At 44.5% G+C, this 18,831-nt stretch overlaps 1 pseudogene; it reads right to left on the bottom strand.

The window, feature by feature from the left end:
• Positions 1 to 1,605: 1,605 nt before the first annotated feature.
• Positions 1,606 to 18,064, bottom strand: LOC142795290 (techylectin-5A-like; annotated as a pseudogene).
• Between the last annotated feature and the right edge of the window lie 767 nt (positions 18,065 to 18,831).

Genomic DNA, 18,831 nt, shown 5'->3' on the forward strand with positions numbered 1-18,831 from the left:
TTTTGCCTCGACCGCTTACTTACGCTGGTTAATAGGTTAATTGTGTTAACATATATAGTTACTGCCGTAATTATTATTTGCACGCATTTAAAGGAGATTTATACCACAGTAAAGAGAACTCTGCAGGTAGCATGAAATCGCCTTTACTGTGCGATTTTTCAATGATATTGTACACATTTCTTGAAACACCCTATATACAAATGGTGACATAGTGACTCTAAACTGCGGCAATGTTTGTACACTGGCACGTCCCTCTTTTTTCTTATACTTCTTTATTCTTCTGAGTCACAACTGCTATATGAAACTGCCCCATGTATGGTAGCATGGTCGTCATACTATGCTGGTTTGCATACCTTTCATTCTACACGATAGCGCACAAGATCAAGCCGACCTTTTGGACTTCTAGTACATTCGCTTTATCTCTTTCTACACTGCCCTGTTATTTCTTTTATGCCAGAAAACTGCGACTGCTTGTCTTCGAGCACCATAAGTTAAGTAGTTCAACTGCAGGATTCTACACACAAGCTTGATGCATAATTTTTTGTGTCGCACATCGTGCACAATGGTGCATGAATAACGAATAACAGAAAGCTCTAATTTTCAACTTGAAGTTTTTTTTTTCACTGAAAAAAAACACGTTTTTGTATCCGGAAGTTTTGTCACAAGAACACAATCAGAGTTCTAAAACAGGGCACCTGGACAGCACGCCAATTTGATTCATTTAGTTGGTAATAGTAACACTGGGGAATGTACATGGCTGATCCAAGTATCAATTTTAACAGTCTTTGAACTAATTGATTGAGATGAACTGGTCAAATCTATCTTTTTGTTTTAATAATTGAATCTTGGAAGCAGCAGTTTCTATAAAACTTGTTCGGCCATGCCACTGAGTGGTCTCACAACGTGCGTCTTCTTCGGGGTCGACGAAATTTAGCAGTAACAAAAATTTGGCTGGCTCTATTCGGACACCGTTATATACGGCTCATATGAATCTGAGGTGCCATTGACTTGGAACTAGAAGCGCTATCGAGATGGGGTGAGAGATTTTCGCAAAAATTTCATTGTTTGTGTAACTTATGCCGTGACAACAATAACGTAGCCTTTATGGTAATTAAGAGCATTTAAGCAAAAAAGGAAGTCTTTTTGTTCATTTCTATTAGCGTTCAACTACTTTGATGAGTGCAGTGCTTGCACGTCTGGCTTAGACACGTTTCTCTGGTTCGGGCTCCCGCACTGCGTAAATCGATCTCTAGAAGTGGAATCTTACGAAATGCCTGCCAATATTGGGGTTTGCTTTGCCCTTTAACACATAAATACAAATTGGTTGTCCTTATAGATCTTCTTGGACAAGCGGGGATTACGCTTTTCTGAATTCGCTCTATTTAGGTAAATTTTGCTGCGTAAGCGAAACGGTGCACGTAGTATGTTGTGCAGCCATCTGCGCGGAACTCTGCGGTGTGTTCATGCGGTCTAGCGTTCTCACTTTGTATCATGGTCAATTCTGTGCACAGTAAGATCAGGCATGCTGATTTGAAGTATGAATTCAGACCAATGCCTAAGTTCATGACATGTTGGCAGAACGGCATTGTCAATAATCAACCCCTCTTAGTGCGAATTTCCATTTTATTATAACAGTTCCGTTAAAGCACCTTCCTTTTCTCTCCCCACCGAGTTAGGCCTACTACGCCACTGAATTTGCGTTCCGGAGGGGCGTATCATCATTGTAACACTGGGGTACGAGTAGTGGTACAGGTGACCGGGCGTGCCTCGTAGACTCCACTCGATGCCATCGGCGAAGCTCTCGTGCCAGCCGTTCATGTTCAGGCCATTGAGGTTGGCCGCGTGGCACCTGTTGTACCACCAGGCACCGCGGAATGTTATGGCGCAGTTGTCCGGCGCGTTGTCGTGGTCCTGGTCGAAAGTTGTGAAGGCGCAGTTGTGACCGTCCCTGAGAGCGTCCCAGCCTGCGCATTTAGTTTTATAGTTGTTGTAAACTGTCATCTCCACTTCAAGACAGAGGCAAAGTCGATGATTATCTGTCTTAACAATATTCGTTGGAAGAAATAAGTACCACTATCTTGAGGTATGCTTGCGGTATGTTAGCCCCGCCACGGTGGTTTAGTGGCTAAGGTACTCGGCTGCTGACCCGCAGGCCTTGGACGGGATAAAGTCACCGCTGTGGTGGCTGAATTTTCGATGGATGCGGGAATGCTGTAGGCCCGCGTGCTGAGATTTGGGTGCAGAAAACACCAGGTGCTCCGAATTTTCTCAAATTTTCACTACTGCGGCGCTCAGACTCATAAGATAGTTTTGGCACGTTAAAACCGTCATATCGATCATTAAATAAATTGTGGGATTTAGGTTTTTCGCCTTTCTCGTAACGATGCGAACGACGCTGCTGTATCTTTAATGTTGTGTCAGCTCACTCACCTTCTGTTTATTTCGTACTCGAAAAAGAGATTACCTAATATAACATGTTTTTTACTGGCTCAAAAATATGTCTTCAACGGGCAGACCTTCAAATAAAGCAGAGCATGGTAGACACTGGATTTCATTTGTATGCGATTACCCTTTCCATGGGACAAAAAAAAACATTGAAAAATAGGATGCGCGTGATTAGGTATTTACCTTTTGGTGTAGATTTCTAAATGCGAAGTACATAAAAATAAACAACTGGTGTCGTTTACGAGAGAGCAAAAAAAAAACGCCGTAGTAATTGTTTAGGTTAGCGTCTCAGAACCGCAATATGATTATGATGGACGTCTAAGTGACGAGCTCCGTAAAGTTTGACCACCTCAGGATGTTTAGGTGCGTCTAAACCTTAGAGAACTAGCCTCGAAGTATTTTGTCTGCGTCCCCAATCCAGCTGAAGTGGGCGGGACTCAACCCAGTTACCTGCGTTTAGTAGTCGAACACCATAACGAGCACATTTCTGTGCAAGGTGAAAGTATACCACAAAAATTACGGGACCCCAAAGCTTCGCCTTTAGTACTTGAACGTAATAGCGACAACCTGTTGCTAGTGTGTAATTCTAACACTTGGTTAACTATGTGCATGAAACCTTTTTTCGAATATGCTGTGCACTCACTACGTGGCTTTAAGGGAATAGGCACAGTAGCGCGTGTGACTTTTGTGGTGGGGTACCGGCTTTCAACCACGGAGCCATTATAATAAGCATGTAGTGTGCTTTCCCCCATGTAGGAGCGAAAAGAACAAACCTACATTTCTTGAAGCTTGAGAGAAGACTGCTTTATTTATCACGAAATACGGGCCTCGAAAACGAGATAGCACAAGAAGAGGCGTTGCCGCGCATCTCCCGCGGCACGCCGGAGATAACATGAGTTAGGTTGACCGCGTACGCGCCGTGCGCTTCGGCATCTGAATTGTTGTGCGCACACAAAAAATAATCGTGGTCACCGGCATTCACTACAACCACATTTTCTGACGCCCGTTGGCAATGGACGCTTGTACCACGCAATATTTCTGCAATATTTAATGTTGCATTGTGAAGCGTGTATACATGATGCGTGTGTTTGTGAAGCATGAAAGCTACCTTCACTGCATTTCCAAGCAGAGTAAGCTCTTTTCACTGTTTTCAGAAGCACAGGCATGGCCGTGTTGTAAAACTACCGCTTGCCTCACAAACAACGAAGGTTCGCTCATTACTTGTACCCAAATCACACTGGTTTAATCTCCAGTCTGCTACTGGCATTGTTATAATTTATGCAATTTATTTTCATTGTTCTAAATTTTACTCCCAACCTACGATTCTGCTACTGACGCTGACGCCGAAATTTCTGCATAACGAGCTCTCTAGCGCAATCGCTTTAATAAACGCACCTTCTTATAAAAGGGGACAGTTGACGTTCTCGCTATAGCTTCGCTATTACAAATATCAAATTTGCCGCTTATTTTTTATCGCAACAAATTACTGTCAAACAACGCTTGCTGCTAAACCACGGCTATAGGAGGGTACATAGGGCCTGCTTCGTCCTGTCGACATGTTGCAACGAATTGTGGTTGTCGACCCTGAAATGGGGGCTTGTTGCAGTAAGGACGTGCCCTCGAGAAGTTACCACGGTTTGGCGTCCGTGGTCCTTGGCGAGGACCTCTGCTATTATCAGCACCGGAACGATGTCTGCTACACGTGAAAGCACGTAGGCAACCACGTTGTCTTTCCCGCTGACATGTTGGATATCAGTGGTGAACTGGGGGTATCTTTGTGTAGGCCTTCACCAAGTCGAGCATGGAGAGCACATGACAGCCATGAATGTGATCGGCGAAGGCTTGTTTGTACAAGACCGAAGGCTGCCACCCTTCGGTATTCTTTGCGACAAGGTAGAAGGGCAAGCCTCATGGCTGTCAGAGCGGCAGGCAATTCCTTCGTGGAGCATTCACTCGAACTATGTGTTCTTTATGCGCATACGGTTGGGGCGAGGCTACGGAAATGGCAGAAGTCGGGGGGGGGGGGGCGTAAAGGGGTCCGGAAGTACTGCACGGTCAGTGGTGTGCTGCCTTTGCGTGGCAGTGGCGCCCCTGCGGCGAGGATGGCATAGTGCGGTGAGTGATTGTCAACACTGAGTACCTCGATGCTAGGCTGGTGAGCGGCCATTCGCTGGCTTGGTGTGGAATATCCCGTGGTGGCTTCAATGAGACGGTTATGTCGTCCTTTCGGGAGAAGGTTTTAGTGAGCCAGAAAGTCCGAGCTGGTGATTGTTCCGGTGACATCAGCGATGCCGGAATTCCAATGAAGGTCATGACGTAGGTTTTTGAACTAGATGTTCAGACGCAGTGAGCCCTAAGTCTTGATAGTGAGCTCGTTTGCCACGCTCAGTTCAAAATATGTTGGTGGGCGAGCACCTTGAAGGTAGGATCGTCGGTAACAGCAAATGTTGGAAGCGCTGTCGACCAGGTCATGCTGCTTCGTAATTTAGTCTGACAAAGATGCAATGGCCTCCATGTTGGCAGACTGCAGTCCTCTCTACCAGTGGCCATTGGTGTTTCTCGTTGGCGTAGCAGGGGTGGTCAACATCGCCGGCACTGTCACCGAAGTGCATATGGTATACATTAGCGCCCGCCGTGCTCAGCCGGCTGCTGTGACGAGGTGGTGTTACGGTCACCTATTTGCGAGTGATATCGTACGCACGTTGAAAGTCGCTCACCGACGCGTTGCTGAATGCAGCTCAATTGTGGGTCGATATTGTTGATACGGCGCACGAACTCCGTGGTGTTCGCGGGAATGATAGCGACAGCCTGGATAGTGGGTGACGACTGTGGCCGAAATACTTCGGTGATGAGATCAGCGGTCACGGCAAGTTCATTGAAAGGTAGCGGAGGTTGAGTCTGCATAATTGCCTGGGCATGCCTTGGAAGTTGTTGAAGCCAGAAAGCTCACAGGAAATAATCCTAGACTTCCGATGTGTGCGTGAGAGCGCACATGGGAAGAAGGAGGTGTGCCGTTTTGTGCTCGGGAAGCTCTGCAGTCATAAGTTTTCACACATTCTGTCCATCTGATGTTCACAGGCGACGCATGAGGTCAGTCTCCAGACTTTAGTAAAGATTGGCCGATGGTGGGTTGATTACAATATTCAGGACTTCATTAGCGGAGCGGGCGTCGTGGTTGGCGACGACGTTATCATAGTGGGTCCGGTTGTGTGTTATGCCTACCAAAGAGAACTCGGCCTCAACTTAGGTAAACCATACTTCGGTGAAATTGCGTCGAGAATAGTGGCAGCCTGACAATGACATAGCAGACGTCCAGGTCAACAACGGTCGTGGTAGCAGCAGTGCCTGTGCTGACAGCGACCATCAGAACTTAGCTTTGGAGGGTGTGACCCGAGTCGGGTGCCGCGGAATTATCGGATGAATGTGGTTCAGAGGTGACGCGCTGCTGCTGAAGCACCTGTTGTTTGGCCTGAAGTTGCTGTGGAACTATTGCACTTGCTCGAGCAGATCGGAGAGGGCTTCCGAGTTCGCCTTAGTTGTGCGGTTAGTTCAGTTTCCAGGTCACCAGATGTGGGATGCCGAGTCGATAGAGGAACCGTTGCCTACTTGAATCATAACATTTCTTTATTAGCCTTGAAGCAGCAGGGCGGCAAACATGCCGATTCTGCGCTCAAACAGTTCGAGAACGTCTATATTTTGAGCTTAGAAGCTTGAGTTTATAGCCACCGGTGATGATGTTAGCTTTCGGTGGCGCTGCGGCGGCGCTGTGCCTTATTGAAGGCGCAATTCAGCATGCGGCCGAGTCACGCTGGCTGGGCCAGTTTGTTCGCAGTGTGTCCCCACAGATGCTGCCCACAAAAGTGTCGAGCGATAACACGATACATTTGCACTGGCGCCTCTTAGTCAGCACATAAATGCCAGTTAAAATCTTCATACCACAGCAAGAATAGTCGAAAGCAACAATTAGTTTTACTCACTTTGGAGTGATCAGTCTTTATGTCAGACACGAGTTCTTGGTAAGAAATGGGGGATGATAGAGTCATTTGATTGGTATGTAGGGTAGAACGTCCCGAAACAACAATATGTATATGAGAGATGCCGTATGTCACAAAACGAGCGCCCAAAAAGGGCGCGCCGCCAAATTCTCGCGACGAAACGCCGGAAGGATGCCTCGAGGTCAACGATAAAAAAAGAAAACAAGCGTCCAAAGACTCCCCATGCGCGCGCCCCCTCTCCCCTCGGAAGCGTGTGTTCGCCGACGAACCTCCTCTCATCAGCGCCCGAGCAAGCCCTGGAACGTTCTAGATGGAAAGGGGCGTGGTGATGCAGGGTTGTGTCGTCCGTCGCGGACGGCCCTCGTACCGTCTCGCCCTTTCCCCCAGCCTTCGCTGCGTATCGCGCCGACGAAATGATGAGAACTTTCTGGAATCTCGCGCGCAAGGTATTTAACCGAGCAGCAGAGATGGGAGATCAGAAGAAGAAGGAAGTTAGCGCTGGAGTGTGTTGGGTATCCCACCACGTCAGTCGGTGAAGGTTTTGTCCTTAGTGACAAAGCAGGAGAAGAAGAAAGTATGCGTTAGAGTGCGTAGGGTGTTCCGCCTTGTGGGCGAAGCCTTTTGTCTTCCGTGACAAAGGGGGAGAAGAAGAGGATTTCCACCTGAGGGGTGAAGGCTCGAGCTACAGGCAAGAGTGTGTGTCTACCGCTATCGAGCGAAGACGCATGGCAACAGCTGCGTGTGTGAAGCCAACGTGTTTCCGGCGAAGAAGTTTGGAGCCTGGAGAGCGGCCAATTGAGGACGCGAGGCTTCCTGGAAGAGAAACTTCGGGGGCAGCAGAACGACAACAACGCTGGACTTTGAGTGAGTGATTCTCGGAAGAGTATAATTCAGTCTTTTGTTCCAAGGACTTTGGACTCAATAAGTTCTTGAACTCTTTAGTCTTCAAGTGTCTTGTTTGTTCGATGCATGTGACAGCATTGTAGTGCGTATTGTTGTATGTGTCCGTTGTTTCGAGTGTGGCTGATTTTACTGTGTAATACATTGTTTCATTGGTGACATATTGCATTCAACTATTGTCGAGTGTGCATATTTGTGTATCGTTTTTATCTGCCAATAATGAGAATATAATTTTGTTTTGTTTATAAACTCTCGGCTCTGACTTGTTTTTGGGCCACAGCCGGCGTCCTCTGGCGCGCCAAAAAGGACCACTTTTGAATTGTCCACGCTTTCGTGGTGCGGTTCGGGGGGCCGATACTTCGGCCCTTGGAATTAGCCCGGCGATGGCCTCCCAAATTAATGGGACCCGTGACACCATAGTGGAGGACTTCAGAAATATTAGAGAGTTTTAGTACTGCGTACGCTGCATACGTGGCGGCGTTGCATACTTAAGGACGCCACGTTCTGCGTAGTGCGCAGAACGGGGCGCGCACGTATCGCATTACGTACGCAGCCGCTACGTACGCACGCATGAGATGCGTGCGTGCGTACGTATGAGGTGATCGCTCCGCTCTCGAACAAGTTCACGACAGCGCGAGACTTGGTCTTGCAAAATGGTGGCATCGAAGGCAAGCACCGACCGGCTCTGTGGCTTAAAACATGGCCATAATCTGGCTATAACACTTGCATTGGCTCACATTGGCTGTCAACAACACGTGCTTCTATTTTGACCTACCAGAAGGCGCAACATGCTTCACGCTCGTTACGTACGCGGGTAATACGGCGTACTAAAAGCCGATTAGTGGTAAACGACGCCACGTAACGCAAGGCGCTTGCGTTATGCGTACGTAGCACCATTCCGCAGTACTAAAACTCTCTATTGACCACCTGAGGTTCTTTAACGTGCACCTGAATCTGAGCACACTGGCCCACAGCATTTTCGCCGCTATCGGAAATGCAGCCGCCGCAGCGTGGACTTGATCCCGCAACCTGCGGGTCAGCAGCCGAATACCTTAGCCTCTATACCACCGCGGAGGAGCGATGGGGGCGATATTGCACTAGTATAAATACACAGGATATCCAAAATATAACACTACGTTACAAAAGAGAGACGTGTTGTAACGCAAAGCAAACCTAGTTCATACTGTTGCCAGTATACTGTAGTAGGCACTACAATTTTTTTACGAGATTTAGTTAACTAGTACGAAACACGCTTTCAATTTGACAAATACTCACCTAAACATTAGGAGAGAGAGCATGTCATGTTACATACCTACGTATGTCTCATTTTATTTTTTACAAGACTACTAGGAAATTTATATTCATAGGTCGGACTTATTATTCATAGGTAATGACTTAAGCACATTAACAAAATAGTAGTTGCGGCTGCTACAAAACTGGTAACTATATGCACCATTTCTGCTTTGCGTAATGACGTTTGGTTTGAAAAAAAAGAGTAATATAACCCAAAAGGCAGGTGCCTAAGCCAACGGTGGACCGTTACTACGAAAAAACAACTGCGGCCAAATAGCGCTACGAAACAACAAAAAACACACGTTACGAAAGGGGCTATCAGAGTGAGATAGACAACAATACTCTTCATTTCCCGCTTTACTGCAGGACCATACTAGCACAGCAATATGAAACTTAACTTAACTAAAATGAAATAATCATTATCATGCCGTTATCTGCCATCTTTGCAGCGGAAGCTGATATGAGATCACAACTAGGGTCCCGCGCATATCTGTAGTTGTCCGCCGCCGCCACTGCCTGTGTCCGTGAGCACTGTCGCATGAAATAAGAAAAAAAAATTAGAACCAAGGAAACACTGTGTTTTCAGCCCGGGTAAGCTGTGTGCCCGCCCAGTGTTCTACCCCTGAGCTATGCCGGTGCGTGGGAATTGTTGGCAAAGTTCCCTTAGGCAGGCTTGATGTCGGGAAAACAATCGCGTTATACAACTTACAAAGCGTTTTAAAAGAGTAAAAGAAAAACCAGTCATCCCACAATGCGAATAGCGTAACAAGTGGGTCGTCCTATTCTCCAACCCTTTACAAAAGCTTGTTCTTGTTCTACTAAGAACAGTGGCGCATACCCACTTCAGGCCCATTTTCTCATAGCCGTCAGCCAGTGCATGAAAAATTGGAACAAAATTCCTTGCAAGTGTTAAATGAACACCACTCTTCTAAAAAATGACAAAAAAATTGCCCGCAGCTTCCCTCGGGGGAACACTGAGGAGGATGCGGAAGCATGTAATTGGTTAACGGGTGTTAAATTGCGACTTACTTGGGTCGATGGCTAAATTGGTTAACATGGTTGTGAAATGGGGTGTTAAATGAGTGAACACGTACGGCACGAATGCGAAAGGGCGGTGTTTTATTTATTGCGACGAACCAACGGACGAGCGGCAACTGGGCGAGCGAGCGCCGACCTTGAGTATATATACAGCGTGACGGTGCATGCGCTGTCAGCTGTCGAATGTTCTCGAAGGAGAAGCGCGCGCGGCACAGATGGTGGGCGACGGCGCGACGGCGCATGCGCGCGCGTCAGCTGTCGAATGTTCGAGAAGCGGTGCGGACCGGCGCGGACGGCGCACTACAAGGCGCGAGTATAAGATGCTTCCGCATCTAATATGTTGAACGATTTTGAGTACTTCGTACTCAACTATGGGAGAGCACTGAGCCGTCCCGCTAAAACAGTTTAGCGGCTGGTAACAGAGTTAGACACATGCCTGAATACACAGGCATGGTTCAGTGTGGCACCGACGCTCGCGTAGGTTTTAATAGCTAACTTTACCGTACAAGCTCATGTTTGTGTTACTGGTTTCCGTACAATACTTTACCTTCTGGTGCATTTAATGTGAAACTTTGACCGTTTTAACTCGGACACATGTATGCTTTTGAAGTGCAACAAATAACCTTATACTTAATGAACGCGTGAATATTGCAAGTAGCAGAGAACGAGTGATTATTGTATCAGACGTAATGAATTAGCTCAACTAAGGCGGTGCGGACGGCGCGGACGGCGCACTACAAAGGCGCGAGTATAAGATGCTTCCGCATCTAAAATAGCATATATCAAATGCCAGCATACTACCCCAAGACTTTTATTATTAATGCCGTAGTGGGTATCAAGCAAGTGCGCTTGCAGCAGCTACCCAATGAGTGTTTAGAAGAGCCTCTGAAAGGCAGCGATTCTAGCTTTCACTGCGATTGTGCTGCCCCTTTCGCGCAGCCTTGAGTTTCTTGTTTTGCTTGAAGCGCAAGTGCGGTGGCATTAGCAAAGTTAGCTAATCATGTGCTTGTTTGTTTGTTCCAGTACTTTCCGCTTGCAGCTAGAACAATGGTTTGAGTGTAGGGGCCAATAAGTCTTTTTGGTTATCGCTCATTTGTTCACCAGGATACTTGTTCAACATATCCTTTAGCATGGTAACCTATATGGCCAGCTCAGTTTCTGCCTTGTTTGCCTCAGGCATCTTTTTTTTTGTGATGCTTGGGGCGTAGCATGAGTGCTCTCTGAATGTCTGCTACTCATCAAGGGCTTGATATATGGAGTATCAAAATTTTCTCGTGATGCGTATATGGTCTACGCGATACTTCACAAAGTATACGAGGTTTATATACCCATAATAAATGCTTATTCATGTGTTTGTTGATGGGGTATTCACAAATTTTGTTTGTGAACTCATTAATGTCTAACCAATTATAGCATGCTTTATTTATTGCAGCACTTGTGACAAATTTGAAGTTCCCCTATGTGTTTTTTCAACTCGGGCTAAGGATATTTTTCCAAATGCTGCTAATGGCTTTATACTTACCAGCAGGACCGAGGAGGTCTCCCAACTGCAGCTTGAAGTGTTCCTCCTCCGAGGCTACCTGAAAGCTGTCGTATTCAATGGCAACGCTGTCGCCTGTGTTGTTCCTGAGCAGGATATTCAGTTCCATGCCTTCGCCCTCCTCAGTCAGGGCATGTAACGCTTTATTACCTGTTGACCGTGATATATGAGAAAGCGTGCTAAGTGTCAACAAGTGTCTGAAAGATGAAAGCCAAGTGTGCAACAAAATTTATATAGAAATGTTCAAATTGCCTGAGGCTTGGTGGTGCATGGTTCATTACTTGAACATTGGTGTACATTTGTACCAGACTAAAGTCAGCTACGTCGTCTGGAGCACAATTTTCACCAGCTTTTACAAGAACAAAAAACGCAATTCTGATTGAAGCATTTTCAGTTCTCTAATACTAAAATCTTCGCTAGATTTTCCAGAATCAAAGATAACGTACGTACGTAATACAAAAGTATTGTTTGGCAAAGCATAAATACAAAGAAATATAGAAGTCTAAGCGTACGAAACATAATTTTACTTAATATGTGCTCAGAAAAATAGACAGCACGCAAAACTAGAAAGCTGCCGAGGGTAAATGACAGAGAAAGTGCATTAACCAACTCGCTCAAATACTCCGTTAACCAAATACTTCTTCATGAATGTTGCCAAAAGATATATTTATTTTGACAAAACATTTAAACCACCTCGTGGAAATAATGGCAAGTTTTAACTGCAGTTATCATTGGCTCACAATTAACATAGCCGCCTGAACATAATGTATTTCACCAGGCCTAGTTTGTATACATTAGCACGCTTCAAAAGCAGTTTAGTCACATGATTCATGAAGTTGTTCTATTCCTTGAACAGTTCACAACATTGTTTTAAATCATTTAGCACCAGTAATCAGATCAAACAGTGGCTAGTTCTTCTATGGTTATAGCCGCAGTTCCAACATCACTGCGTATTAACTTATGTATGTGTCATGTCCTGCACACATTTTATATGAATACGTACTCATTGTAGTAGATTTTCTGACATTATGATAAATAGAACAACAGAGCACGGTGTAAGCAAACTAAACGATTTTGTAGTAGTTGAAGAAACTGGTTAAAATGGTTTATAGCACACAGCGTTGCACGTAATCAAATTTCAACGAGAGAACATATTTTCTGTTCAACTCTTTTAAATGCCTTGTCTATTTTTTCAGAATTTCTGCATTTAGCATATAAATTATTTAGTGAATAAGTAATAATTGAGACCACCTCTGTTTTGCTGTTGTTTAGCTTGCAAAAAACCATTGGTGCGTCATGCAAGAATGACTGAAGGTTTGCTGTGGATGTGCGGTGCTTGGAACACAATATTTTTGAAGGTATTATTTCTGATGGTCATACTGTAATTCTCCTTGTTTGCGCAAGTGAACAAAATGTATAAGTTGTGGTTCCATGCAATTTGGGTACAATTCCAGGTGCTCGCAAACACGTTTGCAAAGAGAGTGGTTACCCCTTGGGTGCTCTATGTAATTGGGTGCCGCATGTTTTGCAATATATTAATATTAAATACTCCGAAAATATTATGAAGTACAGGTTTGCAGTCCCCGGCTCGTCGTCTGGTCACCAGATAGTTTCCTATGTGTGTGATTTCAGGTTGATATTTTTTGCACTATAAAATCCCCCTTTCGTTATTGCCTGTGAGCAATATTTTATAAAATAGCCTCGTGCCGACAACTAAAATAATAAAGCGGTGCACTACCCAATCATATGCATACTTACCAATCCAGTATTCTTTAGAAGGATCACCAAAGCCCTCTGCGTATTCCGTCCAGTTCCGGTAAAAGTAGTAGGCACCGTTTCCGAACTGTCCCCGCCGCTGTATCACCTGCTTATTAGAAAAGGTAAAGTTGAAGATTTCGTTCAGAACTGAGGGCCATAGAGCATAATGAAGCGCTTGTCATGATGGCTGAACCACACTTCGTCAGTCTTAACTAGAAAATGGTTGATTGATATGTGGGGTTTAACGTCCCAAAACCACAATATAATTATGCGAGACGCCGTAGTGAAGGGCTGCGGAAATTTAGACCACCTGGGGTTCTTTAACGTGCACCCTAATCTGAGCACACGGCCCTACAACATTTCCGCCTCCTTAGGAAACGTGCCCGCCACAGACAGAATGCGAACCCGCGACCTGCGGGTCAGCAGCTGAGTACCTTAATCAGTAGACCACTGCGGCAGGGTAACTAGGAAATTGTTCACATGTGCAAAAGTCGCTTACACAATTTTCGCCATTGTGGACCTACGAAGCTGAAAAACATTTCTAATAAGCATGAACCAACAGTAACATTCGTCGGGTATCACTAGCCAAGGTGACGACGCAATAGTGAAAGACTCCGAAAGTTTTGGTCACCCAACGTTATTTCACTTTCACCTAATTCTAAAGACCCGGGCCTATTGCGTTTCACGGCCAATCGAATGAAGCCGCCACTGCCACACATTGAACCCGCGATCTCACCACAAACAAAACTTCAAATATACTGTGACTAGCGTAATCTATGTGCCCTATTTTTTGTGTTGTTAAGACGTTTATTGGCGGACACACAGCGATGATACACGACAGCGACAGTCAATGTGGAGACCGACTCTCTGCACGAGCTGCACTTGTTCTTGCGAAGAGGGCTACCCACTAGAAGGCGCTGGAGAAGACGACCCACTGTTCGAAGGCTTCGCTACAGTGTAAACAAACGCATGCGCAAGCGCTGCAACAACAAGATTGTGAAAGTGCCAGTATCAGGAGTGCATGGCCGGCTTTGTTTTGTACGGGCAGCACCGGCAGGCGAAGGGTACTTGTGCACCGGTTGCCTTATATACGCGAGTTGCCACTTTCCATCTTGCACACTATAAAATGCTGGAGTAGCCTGACTAATGAAGGAGTAACAGAAACATCTTCGGTATATTTCAAAGACAATTTCATCTGAATTATTTTTTACGCTGTTGAAAGTACCTTGCCATAGTTTCTTCATCTTTTCGCTGAAACATTTTATGGTGGTCATTTTATGAAAAGAAACACGCCAGCGCATAGCACATAGTCTTGTATCGCAATGTTGCAATTCACACAGCGGTATTAAAAAAATAAGAGTACTTGACAATGTCGACTCTTCTACTTCATACATTATCATCATTATAGTATTTTAACTTTATGCATTGCTTGAAGTATCTAATATTTATGGGAACACTACAGCGGTATCTGATTGAGTTCAATAGAAATTGTTGCTATGCCAACTTCAGAAGCATTAACAAGAAAACTATAAAAGCACAACATATTTTGTACAGGTAACACTCACTTTTACTATATCACGTGCGTTCATACAAGCACACGAGCAATTTGATCAAAGTGCTACGCAAAAAAACTTTATTGCTTGATTTATATGTAAGGTTTAACGTCGAAAACCAGCATATAATGATGAGAGATGCCACACGGGAGGGCTCCGAAAATTTTCCCCACTTGGGGTTCTTTAACGCTCGCTTAACAGATATATGACATCAGCAATCTAGAGAGATGCGTGACGCTTGCGAAATAAGAAAAATTATGAAAAAAAGTGGGAATCTGCAAAACAGCGTTGAACAAATAACGGAAGGTGATTACTCTCGGCTTTATATTTGAACGTTTAGCCACTGCATAGCGTCAAGCGTGAAACCAGTCTAATGGCGATGCACTTGCATATTCCTTTTATTAGAAATGGTGGATGTAGCTTTCTTATGCGCATGCGCCACTCTGCTGTAGTTCAACTTAGAATGTAGTGTTTTTAAATGTTATATGGCACAATAAACAAGGCATGACTTATTCTTGTAGAAAGTCGGCTAAAGCGTAAGCATACGTGCCGCACAGTAGATTTCAACATTACAAAAAAACGCCAGCTATGCAGAGATAGAGGGAAACGGAGACATCTGAGTGAATTTTAGAAATAAATTTACAAAATACAAAAAGAATAAAAGTGTTACATGGCACCAAGACCTCGAGTGGCAAATGTAAGTTATAAGTATTACTTCTTACATATAAGCACGCCACAGAAATACACAAGCTCCCACCCTAATCACACACAAAAAGTTGAACACACCGTCCAGCCTCCTCCGTCTGTTTCATGTCACAGTAGACCACCTTTCCGGTGATGTCGTCCGCACGAAGGAAGACATTGTAGAGACCATTCGTCGTTTGACCAGCGTGGAGTTGGTCTGCGCAGTTGCGTGGCCTTATGCTCTCTGCAAGCATGTCAAAGAGCTTTTAACATTGCACTTGACAATGGGGGTCTTATTCACTGTTCAAGTAAATGGTTTTGTTGAACACAGCATTTCTGAAACCTCCTAATGGTAATATCCGAACAAAAATGTTTGCAATTCTGGAGTAGCGGTTCCCTATCACGAATTTACACTTATTAGGTATGGAACGAAGCGGGATTATAAGGGCTCATCTTTCTCTGTTAGACAAAATGTTTGACAACTCGCACACAAGTGTGCCAAATAAAGTATACGGGATAATATTAGTAGTAAACGTAATCTAAATGAGGACACAGAAACGTGTACCAAACGATAAATTCCCACTGGCAGGGACCGATCCTATGACCCTCTATCTTTTTTCATAACCTGTCTTATTTTCTGCAAATGTTGCTCCAGCGGCGGTAATCTCTCTTTCCAATTTAACGAAAATATCTGGGGTTTTATGTCTCAAAAACAGCACATGGTTATCAGAGACGACGTAGTAGAATGCTCTGAAAATTTTGACCATGTACATTTGTTTAGGTGTGGTGACATCACACAGCACACGGATCTCTACAATTTCGCCTCCATGTAAATACCACCGGTGCATTGCCCGGTTACTGTACTTGGCTGCACCCAAGTAGCGTAACCACTGTTCCACCATAGCGGACCCCACTTCACCTAATGGGGAATATATCTGCATTTAAACCTGGGACTACGTCGGTAGCCATGGCACCAATAACCACGGCACGTAGCCATGACGAAGAGTGCACTGCATCTAAGCTTTTAGAGCACATTGGACGCGTAATTTGAATGTCTCGCGTACGATTTCTGCTCGCGGCAAGTTATCTTTCTTTCAACTTTTATTTCTTCAAATTTACATTACAAAACAGTTAATAACATCCTCGTTGCTTTCACTTCCATAACTGCCTATTAGCTCTTTTAATACTTGTGTAACATGTGACTGGAGTTTGAACTTAATAAGCAATGTCTATCGTCATAGAACCTGTGGCAGCGTATATTATAAGGACTGAAAGCCGCCGATTCACACAACAGATGTACTGAATAGGAGTGCAGCAAAACTGATATATAAGGGGTAAAGCGCTTAGGCAGAAAGAATAAGGTAAGAAGAAATGCCTTCTCTGTTTGGATGAGTTTCTTAAGAGATAGAGCTACACATGGGTGACGAAGTGATGAACAAGTTGCACTTAATAGAGAAAGTTGGGTGCCGCTTACCATGCCAGTAGACTGCACCCAACTTTCTTGGACGGACTGAAAATGCCTTATTTGAATGCTGGTGCCCTGTCTCATCGGTCATCTTCCCGTTTTCATATCCAGAAATTCTAGGCATCAACCTGGAGTAATCCATATATCTTAATCAAGCAGCCAGGCTGCATGTATATTTCGAGTTCAGGCATGCATATCGAAGTTAAGAGCTTACGCCACTGGCCAAGAGTCCTTTAATACTGAAAGGCTGTGATTAGGACGCCAGTTTGATAGTCTTTTTATTTCAGAAGCTATATGAGGCTATACTGTGTTATTTTACACATTTAAACATGAAATTCGTGCCACCATATTATACAAAACAAGAAACGAGCAGAATGAGAGCCAGCTTGAGTGACACATCTTCGGTATATTTAGGAACATCACCAATTACCTCCATAAGTGGTGATCATCAGTTTTGCTGAATGATTTTAGAGCTACAAGCACTGACTGCAATAACTGTGGAGGCGAAGGCTTTAAGTTCCCACTTTTACGCTGTATTGAAAAGTGCCGCGTTCGATAAAACACACATGACCTAATAAAACTATGCAGTAAACATTTGTCTGAAGCTCTGATTAGACTCAGTATTCTGCGTGACACAGGTATTCCATTAGAAAAGGCCCCAGTGCTTGAAACCACGTCTCTCGTAGGATGGTACCAATCGTATCACCGTGCAAACTGTGCTTCAAGCGGGTGTTTGAGAGCTGGCAACCAATTACAAAGTGCTAATAATTCATAAAAAACATAGTCATAGTCGTAGCATCAACAAAGTGTGCTGGTTGTTAGACAACCGGTCACTACCTGGGAGTTGGTGGGTATAGGAAGGGGAAATATCAATTTTTATACTGGACTAATAAAAATGTATTGCCCCTGTCCCGTAAACTCCGAAATGGGAATGGTGATGATAAGGATGACAATGATGCTCACTACGAAATCGATCTTCAAGCGAATCTTAAAAATTTCACACTCAATGGCTTTCCCCTTCTTGTCACCATGGCTGCATTCATTAGTTGGAAATTATTTTCTTGCTGTAGTCGAGAAGTCCTTTGAACGCTTCCATTTCTGTTTGTGTGTCATCACACTGCTGAGTATCTAAGTTTACTTAAAGAACAGTGTGGTGATGGGTGTAGAGATATCATGTCAATATTCGCACGGTTTTTCGCCAGGCCAAGCATGCAAAGTCCTTACTTTTAATGTCGGAGAGAATCTTCACAAGCTCGTTGACCCGAGCCTCGGCTTCCGCAATTGAAGAGGGCACCGCAGCAGCATTGGTTACGGGCGTGGTGCATGAAACCAGCACGCGGCCAATGTTGCAAAGCAAGACAGGCTCCAGCTCATTCTTGTTGAAACTTATGACTCAGACTACACCAAGTGTATTTTTATTCAGTGCCTGCAAGGAATAGAAGTTTATCGCAAGCAGTTGGTACATAAAATAGAACATGTGTCAATAAATGAATTTATGTTGGGCTAATGGATGCACTTAAACAAGATTCAAGAACATAGAGTAGGTCTACGAAAAATAAATGGACGTTGCTTTTTCACGCTCACCCTATGTCGCCAGCGAAGCAAGCTGCATGCCCTTTATATCATGTTGGCCTGCAGTGCTTGAAATCACGTATACTCTGGAGGACTAATGGCAAAAAATCTGCGAGCACCTTATTGTTGTAACGTAGTAGGGGTGTAAGGTTGTGTGTTGGCAAAAACACAAGGCCTGTGCGGAAGGCGCAGTGCAGTCACAGCTGAAGCTAGAAGAGCGGCCTTTCAGAGCCTTTTCTTAGCATTTGTTGGATAACTGATGCAAGCACACATGCTTGATACCTATTACGGCTATAATATTAAAAATCTTAGGGTAGTAGGCCAGCATTCTAGATGTAGATGTTGATGTAGATTCTAAACTTGTGGCTCTAACCCACCGTGGGGAATCGGTCAAAAATCGCATACCTTAAGAAGAGGGAGTATATATATTTAAATGCTAGCCAAAAGAATACGAAGAGAAATATTGATTTTTGTAAATTATTCCTGATAAAAAATTTGGATGGATTAGTTCCTACTGAAGAAGCAATAAATGATTGATACCAAAGAAAAATTTTCAGCAGTCTACATTGGTTAACTGAGAACCTTTTA

The sequence above is a fragment of the Rhipicephalus microplus genome, unplaced genomic scaffold, assembly GCF_043290135.1.
Source record: "Rhipicephalus microplus isolate Deutch F79 unplaced genomic scaffold, USDA_Rmic scaffold_604, whole genome shotgun sequence".
Lineage (NCBI taxonomy): Eukaryota > Metazoa > Arthropoda > Arachnida > Ixodida > Ixodidae > Rhipicephalus > Rhipicephalus microplus.